The 25,263-nt window shown below is 47.9% G+C and overlaps 1 long non-coding RNA gene across 2 annotated transcripts; it reads left to right on the top strand.

Moving 5' to 3' along the window:
* Positions 1-17,702: 17,702 nt before the first annotated feature.
* On the top strand, positions 17,703-19,460 carry LOC116792611. Of its 2 annotated transcripts, XR_004359202.1 has the most exons (3): positions 17,703-18,093; positions 18,350-18,435; positions 18,911-19,460. It is a non-coding gene; the product is annotated as an uncharacterized LOC116792611 (long non-coding RNA). The 2 variants fall into 2 exon arrangements; XR_004359201.1 differs by having other exon boundaries at positions 17,703-18,435.
* The last annotated feature ends 5,803 nt before the right edge of the window (positions 19,461-25,263 follow it).

The raw sequence follows: 25,263 nt of genomic DNA, 5'->3' as shown, positions 1-25,263 counted from the left end.
TTTTGAAACCTTCCCTTCTCCTTCCCTCGGTGGCTCTGGATTCCTGAACCATGTTCCCCTTCCTCTTGCGCAGGACTCTCATCGGCTTTTCCAGCGCCCGCTCCCGCAAATCCCACATTCCTCTGGCAAAGCCTTGGCCTTCATTCCTGAGCTCCTTGTCCACCTCGGGGATGGGCTGGGGCTGTCGGGGCTCTCCAGGCTGGGAGGAAAAGGGATATTTAGGATCATGGGGCAAACACCACGTGTGTCCTTGAGGAGAGATCCCTGCTCTGTGCCTCGGGCCTCGGGCCTTGTCCTTCCTTTGGAATCTGCTTTGGATAAGGAGTGATGGGCAAGAGGTAACGGCCTAAGGGACAGGACAAGGAGGAATGGCTTCAGACTGAAAGAGAGAAGGTTTAGATGGGATGTTGGGAAGGAATTCTTAACTGTGAGGGTGGGCAGGCCCTGGTACAGGTTGCCCAGAGAAGCTGTGGCTGCCCCTGGATCCCTGGAAGTGTCCAAGTCCGGGTTGGAGCAATCTGGTCTAGTGGAAGGTGTCCCTGCCCATGGCACTGCATGATCCTTAAGGTCCCTTCCCACCCAACCCATTCTGGGATTCTCTGATTCCCTGCAGCTCCCTCCTTGTGGCACTCATGGCTCTGGGAGGAGCGAGTTCTCCTGGATGGAATGACACATTTCAACTCGTAGGAGAGCAGCAGCAAATAATTATTGATATAAACCAGCCACTTACCAAAGTTTGATGGTAAATGAGACAGTGGCTTAAACAGATTTGATGGCAAAATGCACTTGATTATCTCCTGACTAGTGAAAGGGCTCAGACGATGTTTTCAGGGAGACCCTCCCAGGGAATCCTGAGGGGCAGGAAGGACCCCCTTGTGTTCTAAACTCCTTCTCAGAGGGGGGTTTAGGTGCAGCTGGGTCCAGGTTAACCCCAGACTTGTTCAGTGGTTTATGTCTAAAGGATTAAATGTGAACAATCAATCCTTTGTTTCCCACCTCTGGAAGTGTCCCAGGCCAGGTTGGAGCAACCTGGGCCAGTGGAAGGTGTCCCTGCCCAGGGCAGGGGGTGGCACTGGATGGGCTTTAAGTTCTCTTCCAACCAGGCCATTCTCTGATTCCACCCCCTGCAGGGACATCTTCCACTATCCCAGGCTGCTCCAAGCCCCATCCAACCTGGCCTTGGACACTTCCAGGTCTGGGATCTGTGGAATTCTCTTGAATTCTACTTCTTGACTGATAAAAAGGAAATCGTGGGGGAGAAATTCAAAGGTGTTCTTTTTGTTTTCCCCCTCCCTGAATCCCAGCTTTGCTGAAACAAGTCCCCTAAGCTTGGTAGACACCTGGGAAGAGCACGTTGTGGCTCTCCATGAATCCTGCCACGTTTTCCAGTGGGTTTATCTGTTGTCTCTGTGGTGCCTCCTTAACCTTCAAACTAAACCCACACGGGCCTCCAGTGAACACCCCAAAATCCCAGTAGATTATCCCACAGTTAACAAGGTCATGTGTATTCAAAGATGCGTGTTTAGAGATCTACAACTTATCGAGAGAGAGAATTTAATTTTCAAATCTGATGCTCTAAAAAGCCTCCAAGCACTTACTCCTTTCTCAGGCCTGACAAAGACAGAGCCTGAAGCAAAAACAAGGTGATAAACAAGAGCTCCACGTTTGACCCAATTATTTTAATCACTTGAGAAGGAAGAGGAGGAAGGACAGAAAGCAGTGGAGTGGCAATGAGTGTTACCAGGCAGGCAGTTGGCACTTCATTGCCCTCGGGGCTTTGCTTTGCCATCACACTCAGGGCTTATTAGACAACAGATCCTCACTCCAAAATCTTATTTGCTCTCGGCTCTGCAGTGAGAGGCTCAATCATTTCAGTCAGAGCTCTTTTGGGAAGCATTTATGGCCCTGGGTGATGTTATTGCTGCCCACAGACATCGTTAGTGCTGCCTGCACATCCCTGCTCCCTGGAGCCCAGCCAGACCCTTGGCAATGCTATCGATCCTAGAAAAATGCACAACTGGTTTTTGTGTTCCCTGCCACCTCAGGCACTGCCACAGCCCCTTGGAGGACGTGCCTTACACAGCCCTCAGCAAGGGAGAAGTGGAAAAGATGCTGGAACTTGAGTTGGGAGACCTGGAAAACAGGTCAGAGGGACCCATGTTGTGCAGGGGAGGAAAGGCCATTTCTGGCTGTCTCTGGTGCAGAGAGGAGCTGAGCTGCAAGGGACACACAGGGACCATCAAGTCCAACTCCTGGCCCTGCTCAGGTCCATCTCCCACCTTACAAACATCAGGATTGGGCCCTTTTCCCAAGTCAGGGTTTTTTTTTTCCTTCTCCGGTGCTCCCAAGATGCCTCAAGGGTTAATCCAGCAGGACTGGGCTGGGAAGGGGGGATCGATTTTCCAGCCTGTGGAACTGTGGCAGGACATGAATGTGTTTGTGACCTGAGCCAGAAAACAGCCCGTGGATGCTCCCGAAGAGCCCCACCACGATCCCAGGGCTGAGCTCAGCCCGGAACAGGATCCTCTGCCAAGCACACAGAGCTCACCTGTCCTTGTTATTCCTCCTCAAGCAACACCTCCACCACTTTTCCGGCCTCTTCCAGGAGCCAGGGACTTGTATCAAGAACTCACAGCCTGAGGATGGTCTTAAAAACACAGAGCTGGCTCTGCCAGAGCTCCTGCCTGGATCTTTGGAGAGCAGAGGCTGGAAATCCCTGTGCTGGCAGAGGGTTGTTTGCTGCAGCCTTGTCCCTGGCACTGCTGGGAGCTCCAGGCCAATAAAACCCCCCAACAGGAGTTCAGCTTCGTGCTGGTTTGGGTTTTCATTTGGGCCAGGCTGATCTGGTGGCAGGTGGTGACTGAGATGCCACAGGCACTCCCGGGTGAGAAATTTCAGCTTTTATTTCCATCCGTTGCCAATGGCAGCGGTTTTATGGAATTCCTGCTTTTCCCAGGGGAGCTGGACCAGACTGGGACAACGAGGTAGGGGTGGTTGGGTGTTTTGGAGAACTCAGTGAGGGGTTGTTGGGTGTTTTGGAGAACTCACCTTGCACAAACCCCAGCTCTGCCCAGGGTGAGTGACTGTCCAAGGCCACTCCCATCCCTCCCTTCCATCATCCTCCCTCTCCTATGAACACCTGCAAGAGGGAATCAGGTCTAAGGAGAGCAGATTCAACCCTGGGAATGTTCATCCAGCACCTAAAGGGGCTCCAGGAGAGCTGGAGAGAGACTGGGAACAAGGGATGGAGGGACAGGACACAGGGAATGGCTTCCCAGTGCCAGAGGGCAGGGTTAGGTGGGATATTGGGAAGGAATTCCTGGCTGTGAGAGTGGGGAGGGACTGGAATGGATTTACCAGAGAAGCTGTGGCTGCCCCTGGATCCCTGGGAGTGTCCAAGGCCAGGTTGGAGCAATGTGGGCCAGTGGAAGGTGTCCCTGCCCCTGGCAGAGGGTTGGAATGAGATGATCCTCAAGGTCCCTCCCAACCCAAACCATTCTATATTCCACGATTTTATGATCCCAGCCCCACACTGCTCCTGTTGGAGCAGGAATCTCACTCCATCTCAGCAGATGTGCCTTTACAGCATCTCCCCTGCAGCCTTTTCCTGCTGTCGTTTTTATTTCTCTTTTTAAAGCAAATAACTCCACCAACAGCAAACCCCAAACTCGGTGGGGACCTGAAGTCCACGTTTAAAATTCCCATTCCCTGCTGTTCCTCACAATTTCCTTTCTCCTCCACCTGACCACTTGCTCCTTGATTTCTTGCAGGAACCCAATATCCTCCAGGGCTCCGGCTCTGCTCTCGAAAGCAGCTGGAATTGGGTAGCAGGGACAAAAATGCACACTGAAAAAAGGTTCTTTTCCTTCAAACCCAGCCAAGAACTCCGAGGTGCCCCATTCCAGCCCGGATTGTTCCATCCGGCCCCATAACTCCAACATTTGGAGAGGGAGGCTAAATTTAGACGTGTTACTATTTCTATTTTAATATCCTGGAGTCGGCTCAGAGACCAACGCTGGATTTTGTGGTTCCTTTTGCCCAGTTTCTCCCCCTCAGGAATCCTCCTTCCATGGAGTTTTGGGTTATCAGCCCCCTGCCAGTCCCTCCCCAGTCTGATAGGACTGGGATCAGGATCAAGGCCCGGTTTGTTGGGGTTGGGATCAAGGCCTAGTTTGATGGGGTTGGGATCGGGATCAAGGCCCGGTTTGGTGGGGTTGGGATCGGGATCAAGGCCCGGTTTGATGGGGTTGGGGTTGGGATCAAGGCCTGGTTTGGTGGGGTTGGGATCGGGATCAAGGCCCAGTTTGATGGAGTTTGATCCAGTTCCATTGTGGGGATGGAATTCCAAGGTGAAGTTGGTGCCTGAAGCTCCTCAGGGGATGATTTGATCGTGTCAAGGTCCAGGTTTGTGGGGTCACATCCTCCAACTTCAGCTGCCCAGGTGGGACAGGGGAGAAGGTGGGTCGCGTCCTGGAACAGGGAATGGAGCTGGGAATGTGTCTGTGGGGAGACTGAGGAGCAGGGAAATGAGCAGAGAGGTTGGAAAAGACAGCAAAGCTCTGGAAGTAAAAAAAAAAAGCCCAAGAGCCCTGGAGCAGGAGGCTGGGCCTGGAATGGGGCAAAACAACTCCAGCAATGCCCCTGTTTGCAAAACCCCCCGTGGGGAACAGACAGGATATGGATTTTTTTGGGAATTGGGTTTTTTCTGCCAGAATATAATGGCTTTGATATAGTGCCTTACCCTGTACCATTCCATCCTGGTGTTTCAAGCTCCCCCACTAAATAATAATAATATTAAATCATTCTGATTAAGATCTTTTCCCCTTGATCATTTATCATAATCAATCATTCATCTTTATATAACCAGACCTGGTTTGCCATCCTTGGTCCTGCAGGACAAAGCTGTACCAAGGTGTAATCCCATTCCATATCTCTTCCCATTCCATATCTCTTCCCATTTCTGTTGGTGATTTTATGGAGCCCATTTAAAAACAGACTGGGGGTTAAAACACTCTTTTGTAAGAAATTCTGTTCCTTGGTTTTCCCTTTTTTTTTTTTTGTTTTGGCAGACAAAAAATATCCAGAGGGAAGTCAAACAAAAAGAGAAACAGAGGAAACAAGAAGAGGGACAGAAAAAAAAAATCCCTGTTCTGCCATTCCTTCACCTCATAAAGTCTTGAATTACTGCAGGAAATATAAAGAGAGCAGAAATGAAGGGAAGGAGCAGCAAAAGCCCGGTGGGAAAAGGCAGTTTTTGGTGGACTGGCCCAGGTTTTAAATGGATCATGTTGTTGCCAAAGAATTTTATGTGCAGGGGGAGCATTTTAGAATCCCAAAATTGGGTTGGAAGGGATCTTAAAACTCATCCAGTCCCACCCCCTGCCATGGGCAGGGACACCTTCCACTATCCCAGGTTGCTCCAACCTGGCCTTGGACACTTCCAGGGATCCAGGGGCAGCCACAGCTTCTCTGGGAATTCCATTCCAGCCCCTCCCCACCCTCCCAGCCAGGAATTCCTTCCCAATATCCCACCTAAATTTATCCTCTTTCAGCTGGAAGCCATTCCCTGTGTCCTGTCCCTCCAGGTCCTTGTCCAAAGTCCTTCTCCAACTGTCAACTTTTAATGCAGATTTTAATGGAGAATTTAATGGAATTTTAATGGAGAAATCCCAGATCCTCCCGTTCCAAACTTTGACAGAGCCCCATTTTTTCTATTCTTTAACTGAGTCCCACCAGCAAAAGAGTCCCAAAAAACTCCTAACCCAAGGATTCCTGTGCATTTTCCCAGTTCAGTGCCTTTTTTTTCCCCCCATCTTTGGAGTGTTTAAAGGACATTTTCACCAGCTTCGGAGACCAAACGATAATATTTTCATTATTACAAGGGGTCGTGTTTTCACTTACTTCTTGGAGACTCTGACAGGGAAACTTCCAGGAAATATAAACAAAGGAATCCTTTAAATGCACTAAAGCTGAAGAGACACCTTGTTGTGGTGATGCCCGATCCCTTTGGGATCACGGGTCAGGAATGAAGATTATCCACTCTATTAAATGACTAAATTATATTAAATTATTCACTATATAACGAAGATTATTCACTATATTAAATTTATTTTCCTCCTTTTCTCTCCTTCCCACCTCCTTTTCCTCTTCCTCCAGGACTCTTTCCCAGACTTTCTGTTGTCCAAAAAACTTTCATGGATGTCAGATGTGCATCGGGGGTTTTGGGGGCTCATCACCACGAGGCACATTCCAGTGACATCCTAAATAATTCATAAAATCGTTATTATTATATTTTTATTGTATTATAGACATTCATTGTGTGTTATCCTATTTCATAATTTACATCATATTTTGTCATAATTTTATTACACCATTGTATGTCTTATAAATGTTATATTTCACATAATTTTTATGGGTTTATAAAGAGTCTTTATAAACAGTGTTTATAAAGAGCAGTTATAAAGAGTATTTATAAAGTCCTCTATTTAAAGCTCTGCCTGAGGGGGGAGCAGCCCCAGAGTCAAAGACTTTGCTCTTTATAATTGGAATTTTTTGCAAAGAGAGCAGAAAACTTGCCCTGCTCCTGGTTCAACTAATTCTCATTCTCCTTGGACAGGCAGAAAAGAGCAGCTAATCAAGATTTTCTGTCCATTTCTTTGGTTAATAAGACCATAAATAACCCCCAGCATGATGCAGAACATCAACCCTGTGAGTCCAAGCCCAGGCTGTGAAATCCTTCGTTTCAAGGACCGAATTCTCATTTCTTTCCCATTTTAAAAAGGACTCTGAGAACATGGAAAATGACACCCAAGTGCCACATTTCCAGGGATAACCTGCCCCATTTTCATGGCATTATTTGCCATCACTGGGATAACAATGCACTGAAGAGCCACTTGGAACTTTGGAATTCATTCTCCACCTAAAATTGTTATTATTTTTAGTATTTATTATTACTTTATTTATATAAATAATTTTATTTATATAAATAATCTATGGTATTATATAATGTAATATATGTAATATATATTATGTCATGTAATATAATAGATAATATATATAATATAACATAATATTATATGATATAAAAATATAAAAAATATTACAAATATAAATATTAATCAATATAACACTAAAATACATAAAGTATATAAATAATATATAACATATAAAAAATAGGCAATGTAAATATAAATTATAAACTATATAAAATATTTTAAAAGAAATATAACTATGACTATGACTATAACCATGACCATAACTACAAGAATAAAAATAAAAATAAAAAATATGAATAAATAAAAATAAAAAATATGAATAAATAAAAATAAACAAAATAAAAATAAAAATAAAAATAAAAATATAAACAAAAATATAAACATAAATATAAATATAAACATAAATATAAATATAAATATAAATATAAATATAAATATAAATATAAATATAAATATAAATATAAATATAAATATAAATATAAATATAAATATAAATATAAATAAAGGTGTGGGATCATAAAGTGGTTTTGCCAGAAAAAGGATTAATTTTCCCAAAGAAGGCCTTTTTCCACCCCAAATTCTGGGTCATTCTGTGGCTCAAAGAACCACTTTCCCCTCAAATTTGTCTTTCCCTTGGGAATGTTCATCCCTGAAGGAAGAGGAGCAGAAGGAGCTCCCACTGCCAAGGGTCAGACCGGGAGCAAAAGGTTTCAGGAAGGTCCTGGAAGGAGCCTGTGGAATTGTTTGGAGCGTGGCTGGGATGTGACAGGGAACTGTTTCAACCAGGGCTCGTTGCTCCCATCCGGGCTCAACTTCCCACCTCTCCAGCCCCTCCTGGAATAAAGGTGCAGTGAAAGCAGAGGGACACCTATCCCAAATATCCCAAACGTGCTCCTCAGGGATCCTCATCCCGGGGGTCACAGGAACAGCCCTGGCCCAGAACAGCTCAGTTAATCCCAGGCCCAGAACAGCTCAGTTAATCCCAGACCCAGAACAGCTCAGTTAATCCCAGACCAGAACAGTTTAGTTAATCCCAGGCCCAGAACAGCTCAGTTAATCCCAGGTCCAGAACAGTTTAGTTAATCCCAGACCCAGAACAGCTCAGTTAATCCCAGGCCCAGCCAGGTCGGGCTCTCGTTTAGTCCTTTCCCGTTTCTCCTGGTTTTTCAGGATTTTGGAGCAGCCCCTCTCATCCAATGGGTACCACCCACCCTGGGCATCCCTTCCAGCTGCTCCCCCGGGGCTCTGGGGGCTGATTGACTGGTTTATCCCACCTTTCCTGGACTGGTTTATCCCACCTTTCCTGGACTGGTTTATCCCACCTTTCCTCTCCTCTCTCCGGGATTTGCGAGCTCAGCCGTGGGAAAAGCCGGATCCAGGCCCGGTTGGCTCAGCCCCTCCGTGGCACGGCCCTGGCAGCCACTCTCCAACCCCCCGTGGCCACCATTCAGTGGCTTCCCAGCAAGGCCCAGCCTCCAGCTGGGATGTGGGATCTGTCCGTGCCTGGGATGAGCCGGAGAGACGACTCTCTCCATGTGCTGAGAGACCCCCGGGGAGGAACCGGCCCCGGGAGTGGGATCTGTCTCCGTGAACTGCAACCAGGCAACAGCAGCTCCTGAACCCCCCTCCAGAGCCAACTGGGAATGATCAGGGACTGCCAAGAGTGGCTTCCTCGTCCTTGCAGCTGCTGTGCTGCAAAGGTGGCCTGGGTTGCCTGGGGAAGGTGGTTCCTCCTGGGAGAAGTTTGGAGAAGCTGCTACGTTTTGATGTCTGAAACTGCCCGGGATGAATCCTCCTCTTTCCAGCTCCATCCTCCATTTCTGGATGCCCAGATTGATTTTCTCCCTAATGCCAGTTCTTTCCTTGTTAACAGTGGGGTCTGATACTGGGGGCAGGACTGGAGATACCACCCCAAACTCCCCTTTTTGATGGCAACACCTCAGAACTTTTCTCTCCTTTTCTGCTTCACAAAACACTGTAAGATTTCCAATCTGATTTTTTTTTCCTCTGGCTGGAGGTTTCCCACTCCAAATATCCCAGAGAGAAAGCTCAAAGCAGCTCAAAGCACCGCGAGCAAAGTCTTTCTTTGGCGTTTACTGATTTCTTTGGCTTCAGACTCTGCAGGAATCCCTGGGGAACCCACGAGGATCATTCACACAATGAAGTGTCAACTCTTTTGGTAGCAACAACTCGTAGTAAATATTTGTAAAACCAGACAAGGTCAAGAGCTGGAGCTGCTCTGTTGGTGCTGGTTAATGCTCTGCAGCACAACTTGGATTTGGGAGCTCCTACAAGTCCCATTAAAAGGATATGGAGGAAGACACAGGATGCACCAGGAATGTCCTCTCCTCTTCTAGGTAGAGGAAATCAACATTTTTTGGGAAAAACTGTACCAGTTCCAGCCATTCTGCATCACTCCCCAGCAGGGCCACAACTGTCTCTGGTGCCAAATTGCCACAGCAACTTCTGGTTTTCACGGAATCCCAGAATGGTTTGGGATGGAGGGACCTCAAGGATTGTCCAGTTCCACCCCTTGCCATGGGCAGGGACACATTCCACTAGCCCAGGTTGCTCCAATCTGGCCTTGGACACTTCCAGGGATCCAGGGGCAGCCACAGTTCTCTGGCAAATCCATTCCAGTCCCTCCCCACCCTCCCAGCCAGGAATTCCTTCCCAATATCCCATTTAAACCTCCTCTGTGTCAGTCTGAAGGATCAGCCCATCCCAGGAACCTGGCACAGGAAACCTGGATCACATCTGGATCATCCCATCCCTGACCTGCTGCAGCCACAGCTTGGCCACCTCAAACTTCCATGAACTGAATCCCACTGCTCTTTGTCCCAGGGAAGGGAGGGGACAAGGCCTGAGGTCTCCATGGACAGGAGAGGGATGAGGTGACTCTTCCAGAAGCACAAAGCCATTGGAATCATAGAATCCCAGAATGGTTTGGGTTTAAAGAGACTTCAAAGATGATTTAGTTCCCACTCCCTGCCATGGGCAGGGACACCTTCCACTAGCCCAGGTTGCTCCAACCTGGCCTTGGACACTTCCAGGGATCCAGGGGCAGCCACAGCTTCTCTGGCAAATCCATTCCAGTTCCTTCCCACCCTCACCAAGCCAAGAATTCCTTCCCAGTATCCCAACTAAATTTATCCTCTTTCAGCTTGAAGCCATTCCCTGTGTCCTGTCCCTCCATCCCTTGTCCCCAGTCCCTCTCCAGCTCTCCTGGAGCCCCTTCAGGCCCTGCAAGGGGCTCTCAGCTCTCCCTGGTTCCTTCTCTTCTCCAGCGGAACCCCCCCAGCTCTCCCAGCCTGGCTCCAGAGCAGAGGGGCTCCAGCCCTGGCAGCAGCTCCGGGGCCTCCTCTGGGCTCTCTCCAGCAGCTCCACGTCCTCCTGCTGTTGCTGAATTCCTCTGGGAAGGTTTCTAGAGCCCGTTCCAAATCCCTGCTTTTTTATAAGTTTGGACACACGTAGAGAAGCCTTTGGTGGCTGACAAAGCACGTCTGGAGATCCTGGATCACTCCTCGTAGGAATTCAGCTGATTCCTGGCTTTTCCTGAGAGCCTGGTGCCCCAGAGCAGAGCAGTTGGAACGGTGCAAAGGCACAATTACAGCCAGACTGATTTATAATGGTTTGCTCTTTTTGTGGTTTGCAAATATTTGCAGGAGTGATGCTGCTTGGGAAAATGTTTGTCTGCGATGGAAGGACCGGATCAATCCCGGAAATCTGGGTGTCTGCATGATTTACAGGGAGATGTCTCCAGACTTCCCCACTCCTCAGTGGACTGTTAGTGGTGCACTCATTTGTGTGCTAATGAGTTTTAAAGTGGGGTTAAATTCTGCTTTAAATGTGTTAGAGAGGCTGTTCACAGCCAGAGCAAACACACCTCCCTATTTCACCCCCACTGTCGGGTCTTTATCTCGCTCTTATCACTCCTTCTCCTTTTTGTCAAGTTAAAAGGGAACAAACCCCTCTTTGTCGCATTTTTGAAGGTGGCCAAGTGGTTTTGGGGTGTGCTCTGCCCACCACAAACTTGCACAAGGTCTCCCTGTTGTAACTGCAGAGCAGCAGGAGCCTGGAAATGTTCCCCTGCAAACAAACTCTCCTGGGGAACTGGGACATGAAAAGCTGCAACTTGGATTTCATTTTCCCTTTCCAGCCTTGGGCCATTGCAGCCTTTATTGGTAAGAACATTGTTGTTCCCATTACCCCCTAAAACGACTTTATCTGAACTCTTGTTCTCTGTTCCCTCCAGTCTCACTAAATAGAAACTCAGGAATTGATGTTCCTGTGCCAATCAGCAGGGATGGAATGGATGGAATGGCTCCCATCCCTCCCCTTCTTTCCCTGGCATCACAATTCCATTCTCTCACTGCAATCAGGACCACCCTGAGGAGCACATGAAAAGAATTTTGGGTATTAGATGCAATTTAGGAGGTGCTGCACAGCCTTGGTGGCAATTCCAAGCCAAGTTCCTTCTCCTCTGGCAGCCTCTGGGAATTCTGATGGAGTATGTAGGGCAACTGGTGGGAATCTGCCTCATCTTCACTGGGTTCATCTTCTCTTCCTGTGTGAAACATTCCAGCCCTTGGAGCTCATCCTCTTTTTTCAGCTTGTACAGGTCAGGATACTTTGGAGTTTGTTGTTCATCCATGGATTGAGTTGTGTTGTATCCTGTAAATGCTCTTACAGCCCAACCTCTGAGTGGTGACACTCAAAGTCCTCCTATCCCACAGCCTGGACACTTTGATGACACTAATTCAGGATCAGTGGGAATAAAAAAAGGCCTTTGTAGGCATAAAAAAATAATACCCTATCAAATATCACTGATTGCTCTTAAAAGAGCCCCACAAACACCTCTTGTGTCACCACCTGGAGGCACCAGCAGCACTTCAGGGAGGTTGGGGGTGTGAAGAAGATGCTCAAACCATCTGTGTCCCACAAGAGTTGCCCCAGAAACATCAGTGAAAAATGTTTTTATCCCTTGGCCTCCACCCGGGGCTAATGAGAGAGGCCAAAGCTCTGCCTGAGACTCTATTCCCCCACACTTCATTAATTAATTGATTAAAAACCAATCCAAAATTAGGCAGGAAGGATCCAGGCTCAAATCCTGAATGCTGGAATCAAGGCATTTGCTCTCTGTGGGGTTTCCTTGGAGAAATGAGCCCTGCAGTGGGGTTGGGATCAGCCCGGGACAAGTGGGATTTCTGAGCATCAGCATTCCCAAATCCTTCTCCTCAGGGCTCTCCATCAGTTCAGCCCCAGCATGGATTGATCCTGGGCATTATTCTGAGCCAAGAGCAGCACCTTGACCTTGGCCTCGTGAAACCTTGGGAGACTCCCATGGTTTCTCCTCGAGCTCATCCAGGTCCCTGTGGATGGAATCTCGTCCTCCAGGTGTGTCCCTGCCCCACCCACCCTGGAGTCACCTGCAAAGACACTGAGACTGCCCTTGGCCCCTTTGTTTGATGTCAGTGATGGGGAGATTAATATTAATTAATCTGTTTAATATTAAATTCACCTGCTGTTTAATATTAAATTTACCTGCTGTTTAATTTTAAATTTGCCTGCTGTTTAATTTTAAATTTACCTGCTGTTTAATTTTAAATTTATCTGCTGTTTAATATTAAATTTACCTGCTGTTTAATATTAAATTTACCTGCTGTTTAATATTAAATGACTATCAATGATATTAAATAACCCTGGTCCCGAGATGACACAGGACTGAGAAGTGAAGGAATGTAGTGACATCCCCACTCCACTTTGATGCCACCTTATTGTTATTTAGGTCACTCTCATTTTCCAGAGCAGTTATTTGAGGAGAAAACACTCAAAAATGACACTAAAAATGACAATTTGATCAGATGTAAAAACGCTGCTGGAATGGGAGTGATCAGAGTTTCTCCTCCCTTGGCCAAGGAGACCAACTCCAGTGGCCTGAAGGATGATTTTCTTTTAACAGGAGGATAATTTGCTTTCATCCAAGCTCTTGAGCTCCTCACTGATGGACTAATTAGGGCTGAGAGTGGGATTTCATGTCAGGATTTGCTGGATCATCTCGGAGCAGTCACTTCCTCACCCCAAAACCACACCCTGGTGGTGCTTCACTGCTTTGTGTCAACGAGTGGGGAGCTAAAAATACACAAAATGAAAGAAAACCAACAGAAATAATAAATCAGGGACGTCATTCCTGGCAGGGAATTAAAGGTCTGACTGTGGTTATTCCTGACTTAATTCCTTGTCCCACAGAGAGGGCTAAAACTGGAGTTTGTTCCTCTTACTTTTGTGCTGATGTCATAAAAATCCTTAATTTTGTGGTGAAGGAGCACAGGGTCAATGTGTGGCACGTTCTTCAGGGGGAAGTAAAGGAGTTTAGCAGGTTAAAATCCCTTCAGAGCATTAAATGATCCCGAATCCGTGACGTGCCAGGAGCACCAGGAAGGGGCTGGGGGAGCAGCTCCATCCCCCCCCCCATCAGATGTTTGGTGGAGATGCTCCTTCCAGAGCAGCAATCCCACATTCCCAGCCCAGGTGCTGGATCAGTGTCCTGACTCTGGGACATTAAGGACTATCCTGGTCTGGCAAAAGCTGAAAGGATTTGGGCTGGGTTTCCAGGGGAAGTGGCCTTGGATGGGTCTCCAGATTCTTCTGGAGTGGTTGGACACAGGAGGCTGCAAAGATGATCTCAAAGCCGGAGTGAGGCAGATTTTGCCATGTTTAAATTCGGAATAAACAATCCACTGGGATGATTCCTGCAGAGCAGCCAATCTGCTGCTTTTCCTTTGGTTTTTGCCTGTGTTTTCCTCTCCTGTCAATCCCTGATCAATGAATGTCCCAGAGACGTTGCCCTGACTGTGGCACTCCGGGGACAGTCCTTGGCCAAGCTCTTCCCTGCTTCCACACCAGCATCCATGGAAAACGATACTGCTCCAAGAAAGAGAAGGACAAACAGTGTGTCCTTCTGAAAGCTCAACTTTGGGAGAGAGTTTTGGGGTTTTAAAAGCTCCTTGTGCTTTTTAAACAGGTCTTATTTCCTCCTTATTTTTCTTTTTCCTTCTCTTTTTCTTTTTCTTTTTCTCTTTTTCTTTTTCTTTTTCTTTTTCTTTTTCTTTTTCTTTTTCTTTTTCTTTTTCTTTTCTTTTTCTTTTTCTTTCTTTTTCTTTTTCTTTTTCTTTTTCTTTTTCTTTTCTTTTTCTTTTTCTTTTTTTCTTTTTTTCTTTTCCTTTTCCTTTTCCTTTTCCTTTTCCTTTTCCTTTCCTTTTCCTTTTCCTTTCTTTTCCTTTTCCTTTTTCCTTTTCCTTTCCTTTTCCTTTTCCTTTCCTTTTCCTTTTCCTTTTCCTTTTCCTTTCCCTTTCCCTTTCCCTTTCCCTTTCCCTTTTCCTTTTTCTCCTTCACCAAAAGTCTTTGCCAAACATGGAGAAACTGTTGGAACATGGAAAAACTCAGTTCTGGACCTTTTTGCCAACAATACCTGTGAAGCTGAAGCTCGTTTGGTTGGTTCTTCCTGGTTGGATTGGGATAAATGCAAATGAGCAGGTGGAAAACCCTGCTGGAAGGTCCATCCCAATCCCTGTGTCACCAGGACGTGGCTGTGGGACCAGATCATCCCTGTCCCTCTTTTTAAGGCACAGAATTTGGAGTGGGATTAGTTTTCCACCATCTGTGTGAGTGCCCTTGCCAAACCCCTTTGCCAAACACGGAGAGACTGGTGGGACGCGGAAAAACGCACTTCTGGACCTTTTGGGTTTGATCTTGGAGCCTCTTCGCATCCAAATCCCAAAAAAAGGAGTGGAATTTGAGTCTGATAATAGGCACAGGCTGGGAGGGAGGAGCAGAGCCCTCAGCCCGCAGCAGATCTGGATTTCTGGAGGCACAGCTGGATGTGATGCATCCCAATTCCAACGGCAAAAAAATGTGGAGGCAAGATGTGCTCCCTGCTCGGAGCTCCCCGAGAAGGGCTGAGTGTGTGTGAGTGATAACTGGGGCTGGGATGGCCTCCTGCAGGACAGGAATGGGATTTGGGATTGCTCTGCTTCCCCTGCCTGGATTTAAAATCCTCCTCCTCCCCAGTGCCAGACGGCAGGAATGTCTCCACCACAAAGCTGGAGCAGGGGGATGGTTTTCCCGAGTCCTGCAGGGCTTCTCCTTGCTCTGCTGGCCCTGTGGATCACAGAAAACGGGAGGGATCCATCCTGGCTTAGGCTGGGTGTTGACAAGGAAGAAGTTTGGGATGTTTCCAGCCACCCTGGAAACCCTTCATTGGAAGTTCATCAATACGTGTAATGAAGCCAAGGGTGTGATTGGTTTCATCCCAATCCTTGTGGGTCCCTTCCAGCTCAGGATGTTCCTGAGCCTGTGATTCAAGTAGGAAATATGAATCACCCCCAACAGCAGCCCAGGGCTGGGGGGGTTTAGGTGGGAGAAATGGGGGGCTCAGGAGGGACCTTCTGGCTCCCTACATGTCCCTGACAGAAGGGGGGAGTGGAAGGATGAGAGGGAATGGCCTCAGGTTGGGCCAGGGGAGGGGCAGGTGAGAAATGAGGATTTGTTTTCCCTGCAGGAGTGGTCAGGATTGGAACAAGTGTCCCGGGGTGGTGGTGGAGTCACCACGTCTGGAAGTGTTCCAGAGGCAGCTGGATGTGGCACCTTGGGACGTGGTTGTGCTGGTGCTGGGTTGGACTGGATGGTGGTGAAGGTCTCTTCCAACCCCAATGATTCTGGGATTCTGGGATTTCCTGCTTGTTTCCATGGGAGTTGTGCAGTCACCATCTACCCTGGGGACTTTTGGAGCTGAGTCCATCCTGTGATGTGCTCAGGTTCTGGACCAGACTGTGCTGAACCATTCCACTAGCCCAGGTTGCTCCAACCTGGCCTTGGACACTTCCAGGGATGGGGCAACCTGTGCCAGGGCCTCCCCACCCTCCCAGCCAGGAATTCCTTCCCAATGTCCCACCTAAACTTCCCCTTGTTCTGTTTAAATGACCTGGAGGGACTCATTTGCTGGTGAAGGAAAGATGAAATGCATCTCCTGGTTGGAGTATCTTTCAAAAATATGGTGTTGTCACAGAAGGGAGATGCTGGGAAGGCTGGGACATCATTCCCAGAAAAAACCAATCACCAGCCCAGCTCCAAAGACTCGAGGACACTTCACCCATTCCCGCTCCCCTGCTCCACCTGGGCGTTCACAAGCTGCAACCAGCTCTCAGGGAAAAGGGTTGTGGATCATCAGAGCTTCCTCCTCCCTGCCCTGTCCCTCTGCCACCGCTCCCTGCTCCCAGCTGGAATGGTTTAGAGCCAGGAAAAGCCACGCTGCAGGATGGCTTTCCCAAAAGAGGAGTTTCCCGGCTTCTTGACGCAGCTGGGCCGTGGGGAGCAGATGTTGGGAGACAAGGGCTGTCGTGACAATTAATTCCGGGGGGGACACCACAACCTCTCTCTATTAAGAGCAGACCTGCTTGGAAGGCTTTTAAACAGGAACTGAAACATTCCCTCTTCGGAAAGATGCTCCGTGGAATATTTCCACTTGTCAGAAAGACCCTCTCTTTCCACCCCCTGCCCTGATCTTTTTTAAGTTGCTTTTTGCTCAAATTTTTTTTTTGTTTTGTTTGTTTTTTTGGTTTGTTTCCAGCTGCTCTGATGAGAAGATTTCCCTTGTGGTGAAAGAGAAGCAAAAGCCAGTCGTGATAGAAATAAATATGTTCCGTGGAATTTTTTTATCCCGGGGATTTTTTTTACCCCAGGGATTTTTTTACCCCAGGGATTTTTTTTTTATCTCCACCCAGGTGGAGAGAAACTCTCCCAGGCAGGAAAGCTCACCTGGCTTGTGCCTAATAAAAGAAATCCAAAAGGAATGAAATGAAATCTCGCCCCGTGCCGCATTTCTGGATCCTCGAGGCTGGAACAGCACAACTAATAAAAATATCAACAGCAAATCCGGGCCTGCTTTGAATTAAAAAGGGCATTTGCATAAGCAATCACCACTGGTGGAATTCTTCTGCACCAAAGTCAACCACTCGCCCTGGAAGGCAAAGAAGTGCCTCTTTCCAGGCTGTGTGGTCTTGGGCAAACATCTCCCACTCCGTGGCTCAGCTGAGTGGTCTCACCCGCTCCACGTCTCCCTTCAGGCCACCCCGTGGATCCAGCAAAGCTCTCCAGAGTCCCTGGTGATCATTAACACATGGTCCTGCTCCCCATCCGTGCCATGAAAGCCTCGGTTCTCCGTGCAAACCTCTCTCCCCAAAATAACCGCGGTTGTTTCGCAACGTCGCCGTATTTTCACTCCCCTCTCCTCTGAGTCATCCGGGGTCAGGGCACTGGCTCCATTTGTCACCCAGCTTTAGCTTGGCCAGCAAACGTGTTTGCAAATAAAGAATCAGCAAGAAGGAATTCGTGGGCTGTGATGTCATCCCTCGGCTCTCCTGCGGGGCCTGGAGCATCTTGTGAGTTGTGACAACAGGAATCCTCCTCTCTGCCCTTCATGTGGCTCCTCACTGGTGCAGGATGAGGGGCTGGAGCGTGTCCAGGGAAGGGAAGGGAGCTGGGAAGGGGCTGAGGGAGCTGGGGGGGCTCAACCTGGAGAAAAGGAGGCTCAGGGGGGACCTTCTGGCTCTGCAACCCCCTGACAGGAGGGGGGAGCCGAGGAGGGGTCGGGCTCTGCTCCCAGGGAACAAGGAAAACAGCCTCAAGCTGTGCCAGGGGAGGGTCAAGCTGGTTATTCGGGAAAATTTCTCCTTGGAAAGGGTGGTGAGGCCTTGGCAGGGGCTGCCCAGGGAGGTTTGGAGTGCCCAGCCCTGGAGGTGCCCAAGGAAGGCCTGGATGTGGCACTCAGTGCTCTGGGGTGGGGGATGAGGTGGGCATCAGGCACAGGGGGGATCCATGGGCTGGGAGGTTGGAGCACAAACCCAACTAAAATTGGGGAAAGCAAAATTAAATATACATCGATCCACAGGAGGGGGATTATCTTCAATCCCCTTTAACCAGCCTGTGCTGTGCTAAAAGCATTTTTCAGGCAATACTTTTGCCCTTCCCCTTCCCAGGTTGCCCAGGGCATGAGTGGGGTATAAGGGTCCAGAAAGCCAAGATGATCCCAGATATGGAGGTGGAAACTGGAATACTTTATTGAACACTGGAGTGCAATTTAAGGGTCTTGGGGGCTGGCCATGTTAATAAGGAGGATGAGTTATGTTAATTAGGGGATGGCTTTATGTTAACTAGAGGATTATACAGGTTTCTGCTCCAGTTACACAATTGATTAATATTTCCCTTAACCAGGATTACATGGGGGGGAAGAAAACAAAGGGGTTTCAGCACGGTTTGATAACTTCATCTCAGAGTCCTTCCTTATCCTGCTGCAGGAGCCAGGTTAATCCACATGGTTGGTCTGGTGAGGAAGGTCCAGTCCTTCAGATCATGGGATTTCTCTCAGCCTCTGTTGCCCAAGGTTTGCTGCATAGACCCACCAAGTTCCTTTCTGCTCACACCTGGGTTTCGGCTCCTCCACTGGGGTCCCCATCCCTGGAGGGATTCCAAAGCCCTGTGGATGTGGCACCTGGGGACACGGGGCAGTGGTGGCCTTGGCAGTGCTGGGGGGTGGTTGGGCTCGATGACCTTAAAGGTCTTTCCCAACCCAAGTGATTCTGTGATGTTCTGCTGGAGCACACCTGGAGCTGCCACAAATTCCCATCTGCTGCCCTCTGAGTGTTCCCTTGCCCACTGCTCTGCCCTCCCAGGGGCTGCTGTGCCCTCGGGGTGAATCCCAGGCCAGGAGAGGTGAGGGTATCACGGCAGGACAGACAGGCAGCACCAGCCCCTTCGTGTGACCCGTTCCAGGAGGAGGAGATCACCCTGTGCTCTCCCGGAGGGCAACGGGGAGCAGCCGAGGTTTTATTTCCCTCCCCCTCATCCCGCACTTCCAGGGAGAGAATCTTCCCTCTGCCCTCTGCCAGCCTGTGGGTGCTTGACAAGACTTTTCTCATGAGCTCCTGGGCTTCGTCACATCCTATGGATGTGCTGGACCAAGGGCGGCTCAGTGCACTCGAATCCAAGTGGGAAGAAGGGAGAATTCCTGAAATCTGCTTCACCCAAGCCAGGTCCTCCTTGCTGGTGGAGTGAGGGGACCATCGCTGGCTGCAGCTACTCTTGTGGGGACACAGGACATCCCACTGTGCGTGTCCAAGGGAACATCTGGTCGGAAAGGTGACCCTTTCCCTGCTGGAAACGGGAACAGGGAGCCCAGTGAGGGATTTCGGCGTCTGCTGGAGCGTGGAGCACGTGGGAGGTGAGCAGCCCACACCAGGGCTGATAAATCCAACATTCCTGTCCCCACCCTTCCCTGTGAAACACGGAAAGATTCATGGCAACCAGACAACCAAATTCTCCTCAGCTCTCTGGTTATGAGGTGCCTCCTTTTCCAGATGGCTCCGATGGCCACCAGGAAAAGTTATTATTAAACTTGCTAAAAATGGAGGGATTCTTGCAAGGTGCAGCATTTTCCTTGGGTTTAGGCTTTATTTCCAAGGTTCTTGGGGAAGGGAGACGTCTTCTGCTACAAAATGGGGACATGGAGTTCCCAAGGGTAGACAAGGTGAGGCAGGAGGGTCAAGAGTTCCTAGAGTAGAGATTGGATTAACGAGCTGTGGATCCATTGGACCATCTGATGGGAAAGGTAGAACCTGCTGAGAAGAGCAAGGAGTAGGATGGGAAGAGGTGACAGTTGATTGTTTTCCTTGGGAAAGACACAAGGAATTCATTGTGTCTGGAGAAAATGCTGTTTCATAGAATCCCAGAATGGTGTGGGTTGGAAGGGACTTAAAGATCATCTCATTCCACCCCCTGCCATGGGCAGGGACACCTTCCACTAGCCCAGGTTGCTCCAAGCCCTGTCCAACCTGGCCTTGGACACTTCCAGGGATCCAGGGGCAGCCACAGCTTCTCTGGGAAATTTGGTTCACTCAGAGCTTGGACGCTGGTTGGAGTTGGAACATCCCTTTCAGGTGCACAGTGTTCTCTCACCAGAATAAAAACCAAGCAAAAAAAAAAAAAAAAAAGACCCCCCAAGAATTAATGTTTGAACCCAGGGAGAGTGAGAAAAATCCCTGTTCCCATGAACTGAAGCAGATGATTTCCCTCAGAACTGAGTTGTTGTTTCCATGTGACCCAGAACATCCCTCCTCGTGCCGGGAAGGCTCGTTCCCTCCCACCCTCCCATGTGATGTCAGTGGGTTCCAGGGTTTTTTGGGGGGTGTTTCCAGGCTAAGATCTCCCATCCCTGCCTTCCTTTGACCCTCTGTTCTCTACAAAGATGATTATTCACTTGTTGGGGGCTGCTCAGAAGGTCACGAGGTCTCTTCCGCTTGGAGTCATTGGACATCCGCGGCTGTAAAAACATTCCTGGCCCTGCAGTCCATGCCTGGAAGGAATTCCCCCTGCCAAGAGCCTGGATTGCTTTCCAGAGGTGATCTAAGCTTTCTGATGGCCTCCATCAAGTCCTGTAGCGGGGAAGACACCTCCCCGAAGGCCACCAGATGCCACAGATGTCAAAAAGAGGTGGAACTACCTCAGTCTTCCCACCTTGGCCATCTGGAGGGAGGGAGGGTTCTGTGACACCCGTGGGGTCAAACAGCAAATCCTGAAGCGAGGCCGTGACCCAAAGGGGAGCAGGACCGGGGTCTGAAGGCAGGACACCTTTGGAACACGTGTGGAGACAGGCTGGAAAACCAGCCAGCTCCAGGGAGACGGGACAGAAAGGATCCACGACTTTTAGGGAACATTTGCCACGTGAGAACACGTGGGCTGTGAGCTCTGGATGGAAAACACCTTCTCCAGAAGGGCCTGGCCACAAAGCTTTGCAGTTTGACCTCTTGTCCACGTCCTCTCCATCAAATGGTGATGGGGGGAGGCCCTGGCACAGTTTTCCCAGAGAAGCTGTGGCTGCCCCAGGCCTGGGAGTGTCCAAGGCCAGGTTGGACAGGGCTTGGAGCAATAAAATACATGTAATTAGGGGAGGATTGTCCTTTTCCCTCTTGTTTTCACCACATAAACCCTTTGGAGCAAGAACTGCTCCCTGAGGTATCTTTGACAGCACCTTCAGCTCTGGGGAAGGGGTTGGATTAAATGACTTCCATGGTTCCTCTGAAATTTAAATTATCCTGGTCTTGTTATGCACTGAGGCAACAGGAAATAAGAAGATCAAACCATGCTGCACACTGATATTTTTAAATATATATTACGTATATACTTTATATATTTTTTATTTTTTAATATATTTTATATTTTACATATATAACTCATAGAATATATATTATATAATGTATGTGTGAAATACATATAACATATAATATAGATTTTATATATACTATAATAAATATTTTATATAAAATAAAATATAGAATATATAAAATATATTTCATACTATATATTATATCTATTATATATATATTTAATAGATCAAATATGTAATATACTTCATATATATTCTATGTACTATATATAATATATAAAATATATTATATATATATGTTATATATAAAATATATAGCATATATTATCTTTATTATATGCATATATGCATATATATATATCTCATATATGTATATACGTGTATTATATATGTATATAATATAATACATGAATATATAATATGTATTATATATAGTATGCATAATATATATGATATATTTTGTAGATATTATATATTTTGTATATATTATATTTTTATATATATTAAATGTACATTTTAATATATATTTTTTATATTTATTACACTTAATAGGCTTAAAAAATTAAGCTCTGAGTCTCATTTCAAGGGAGGCTTTAAGGACTCTCTTGGAATTCAGGACAGGGATGTGGGAGATTGAAGGACTTGCTGTGCACACCCAAAGATCTGGAGCCATGGATTCAAGTGCTGATCATGGAAAATATTGATTTCTCCAGGAATTTTGGCAGGGAAAGGGATGTCATTCCATCACCTCTGCCTTGTTTTTTTGCAGGAGATGGGAGGAGCTGGATGGACAAGGGAAAACGTTACTGAAAGAGGAAAGATTCTCCTGGATTACACTGAATATTCCCACATTTGTGCCCCCAGAACACTGACAGCTTTTTAGGGGTCACAAAGTTCTCCCTGGTCCTTTCTCCTGATTTGAAGGATCAAAACGTGGGGCCTAAAATCCAAAGTTCCAAAGTTCCTGCCCGGTCCTTTTGCTTGACTTTAAGCCCCAAAACCGCGGGGCCCAAAATCCAAAGGCCTGACGTGGAATCCGAAGGGTCGGATCGCAAAAGCTCCGGATCCATTCCGGGCCTGGAACACCAAAAAACATTCCCAAGGGCCGAGTCCTCCCAACCAGGAGACCCCAGGGCAGGAGATTTGTCTTCCCTAAGCTGGACATCTGAGCTGGGCCTACTCTGACAGGCAAGTTAGGCCTGTCCTAAGGTCTTTATTCCCATCATGGGATAGATTTCCCACGGAAACGATGTGATTGTCCCCTGAGTGATTCCAGAGGGAGCCTGGAACTGGTTTAGACACTGAAGGTGTCTAAATTCCAGAGGGAATTTCCCTGTAAATCCTCCTTTCAGCAGATTCTCTCAGGTTTTATTGTCTTATTTGTAGGATCCATTCTGCTCCTGAGGGTTCCAATGATGGATTCCCGTTTGGAAAGATGGAATGACAAACTGGGAAGGTTTTCCAGCCAGCAAAACCCAAACCATTCAATCCTCAGTGCAGGGGTGACAAAAACAATGGTCACAACAGCAACCAAGGAGCAAAAAAAAAAAAAAAAAGCACATTTTGGGCACTTTCTTCTGTGGAAATGCCCATCCATCCTATGGAACAAAAGGTGATGAGCCCCAAATGTTGGGCCAGAGGATCCCACAATCTGATCCTGGGAATTGGAGCTGCACACTTGCACAGGAGAGAAGTAGTGGCAATAAAAGCCACAAGTCTTTGGGGTGGAAATAGAAAATTGGTTGGGAAAATGCAGTCTGGGAGGGTGGACAAATAAAAATTCTGATGGTTTTGCAGCCACTTCGACCAGAAACTGCCAGGAGGAAGCGAAGCTTCTGTTTTCAAGCTCATTAATTTGAGAGGATTTGATAACTCTGCAACAGGTTCATTTTTCTTCTAAGCTGATCCCCAGTGAAGTCATTAAGGCTTTCATTTTTAATCTCATTAATCCAGCCTGAGGGATTGACTCCCCTGCCTTCTCTGAGTTGAACAAAAAACTTGGTTTTATTCGAAACTAATATTTTTTTTTGAAGCTTTGGCAAACAACCCAAAATAATAATAATAACAACAACAACAACAACGTTCCCTGTTTTCCTGGCGTTATTTCACGGCCACCTGACCCCTGGAATTTCCTCATTTTGAAGTGTTGGCTGGTATTTTGAAGGCAGGTGTTGGGATGAAACTAGAATTTCCACGAGACCAATCTGTGGCTCTGCCCAGCCCTGCCACATAAACCAGGAAGGCTCCCAAACATGGAGTTTATCCCAAGATTTATGGAACAAATTCATTTCCCTTTGAGCTCCGGTGAAAGATTTGTGGGTCTGCAAAAGTGTTTATGAAATCCTGCTGGTTGAACTTCCCTTTCTTGGACAGAATTAATCTGAGAGGGAATTCAAGGAGCACAAGGGCAGAGCCAATGGGAAGCACGTGAGGATTTCGGGAATAATGAACTTCTTGTGAAGGAATATCATTGTTCTGCCACGTGGGGGTTGAAACCACCCCCTTTCCCTTCATCCTCCGGTCAAAGAATAATAAAAAGTCTCTTTTTTGACCTGCTGGGATGGAAATAAACCTGGCTGGGGGTTGTTATTTTGAGGTCTCCTCTCCGAGTTCCCCCTCCCCAGTTGTCTCCTCCAGGTCCTCGGAGGTGGGAGTTTTGCTTTCCAGTGGAATCTGGGTCCAAACTGGGCGATCCAGGTCCAGTTTGTGCAGCTCCACATGGAGTTGGTCGAGTCCTGGGCAGGACAAACAAATCTGGGAGTGAATCCAGGATGGATTTGGGAGCGGGAATGACATGAGAGCAGGCCCAGTTTCTAAGGGGCTGACTTGGATCACTCCTGCCAGTTGGGGGCAGTTTTTCTTTCTCAGTTTCCTTTTTTTCCCCTCTTAATTTTACTTTTATTCTGAATTTCAATCGAGCGACACCCTGAGCAGCAATGAGGGCCAGAACTCCCTCACCTCTGCTTCTCCTGGGGGAAGGGAGCAAACTGAGCACTTCAAGCTTTGTCTCTGGGCTGGAATACACCTGGATTTCCAGAGGGAATGCTGCCAACGGACAGAGAGCAACACCATGGAGAAGGAAAACCCTCTGACCGAGCCCTGCAGGGATTTGGGTTCACACCAGAACAACTAAAGAGATGGGGTATATTGGAATCATCTACTGGAACATCCTCACCCAGAGGATCCTGGGATTCCTGGCTGGGAGGATGGGGAGGGACTGGAATGGATTTGCCAGAGAAGCTGTGGCTGCCCCTGGATCCCTGGAAGTGTCCAAGGTTGGAAAGGGCTTGGGGCAACCTGGGCCAGTGGAAGGTGTCCCTGCCCATGGCAGGGGGTGGAATGAGATGATCTTTGAGGTCCCTTCCAACCCAAAGCATTCCCTGATTCCACATGTCACCCCTGTGTGTCACCAAGCTCTGGAGACAGGTTTTCCTCCCAGCAGAAGCTCTCTGGGTTATGTTTTCAAATCTCCACGTGTCCTTCTCATCCCAGAGCTCCCCAGTTTTATTTCCCATAAAATATCTGCCCTTCCTCTGCGTTCCACGTGCCCAAAGCCCTGCAGGCCATCCCTGCTCGTGCTGTCTGTGTGCTCAGGGCTCCTTCCCTGTGCCCAGACCTTCCCTTGCCCTCCTGGAGGGCTTCCCAATAAAGTGATTATTGCTGGAGTCTCCAATAACCCCTTTCAGGACGGTGGTTCCTCTCTGGACTAATCAGTTCCACAAGTGCAATAAATTGGACAAGGGCTGCATAGAGGGAGCTGAAGGGCAGCCAAGGCTTCCCTAAAAAGCAGCTTCCAGCTCCAATTTCTCCAGGGAAACAGTGGTTGGGGCTTTTGGGGGAAATTTTAATTGCTTATGTTTCACCTCCCTTCCCCGAGTCCCCCTTTCCTTCCTGTTCCAGCCTTCCCTCCTTTTCCCATCATCAGTATTTTTTCCAGAAGGGTTTTCCTGGTCCCTCGGTTCACGACCGTCTTTCTGCACCTCAGTTCACACTTTCTGGGAATTAAGGCCCAGCACAGCAAGATTTACAGGATTTCCTCTGCAGTCTGGA

Source organism: Chiroxiphia lanceolata, chromosome 1 (genome assembly GCF_009829145.1).
Source record: "Chiroxiphia lanceolata isolate bChiLan1 chromosome 1, bChiLan1.pri, whole genome shotgun sequence".
Lineage (NCBI taxonomy): Eukaryota > Metazoa > Chordata > Aves > Passeriformes > Pipridae > Chiroxiphia > Chiroxiphia lanceolata.
Note: the sequence above shows the minus strand (reverse complement) of the source record. Positions and strands in the feature narration are given on the sequence as shown.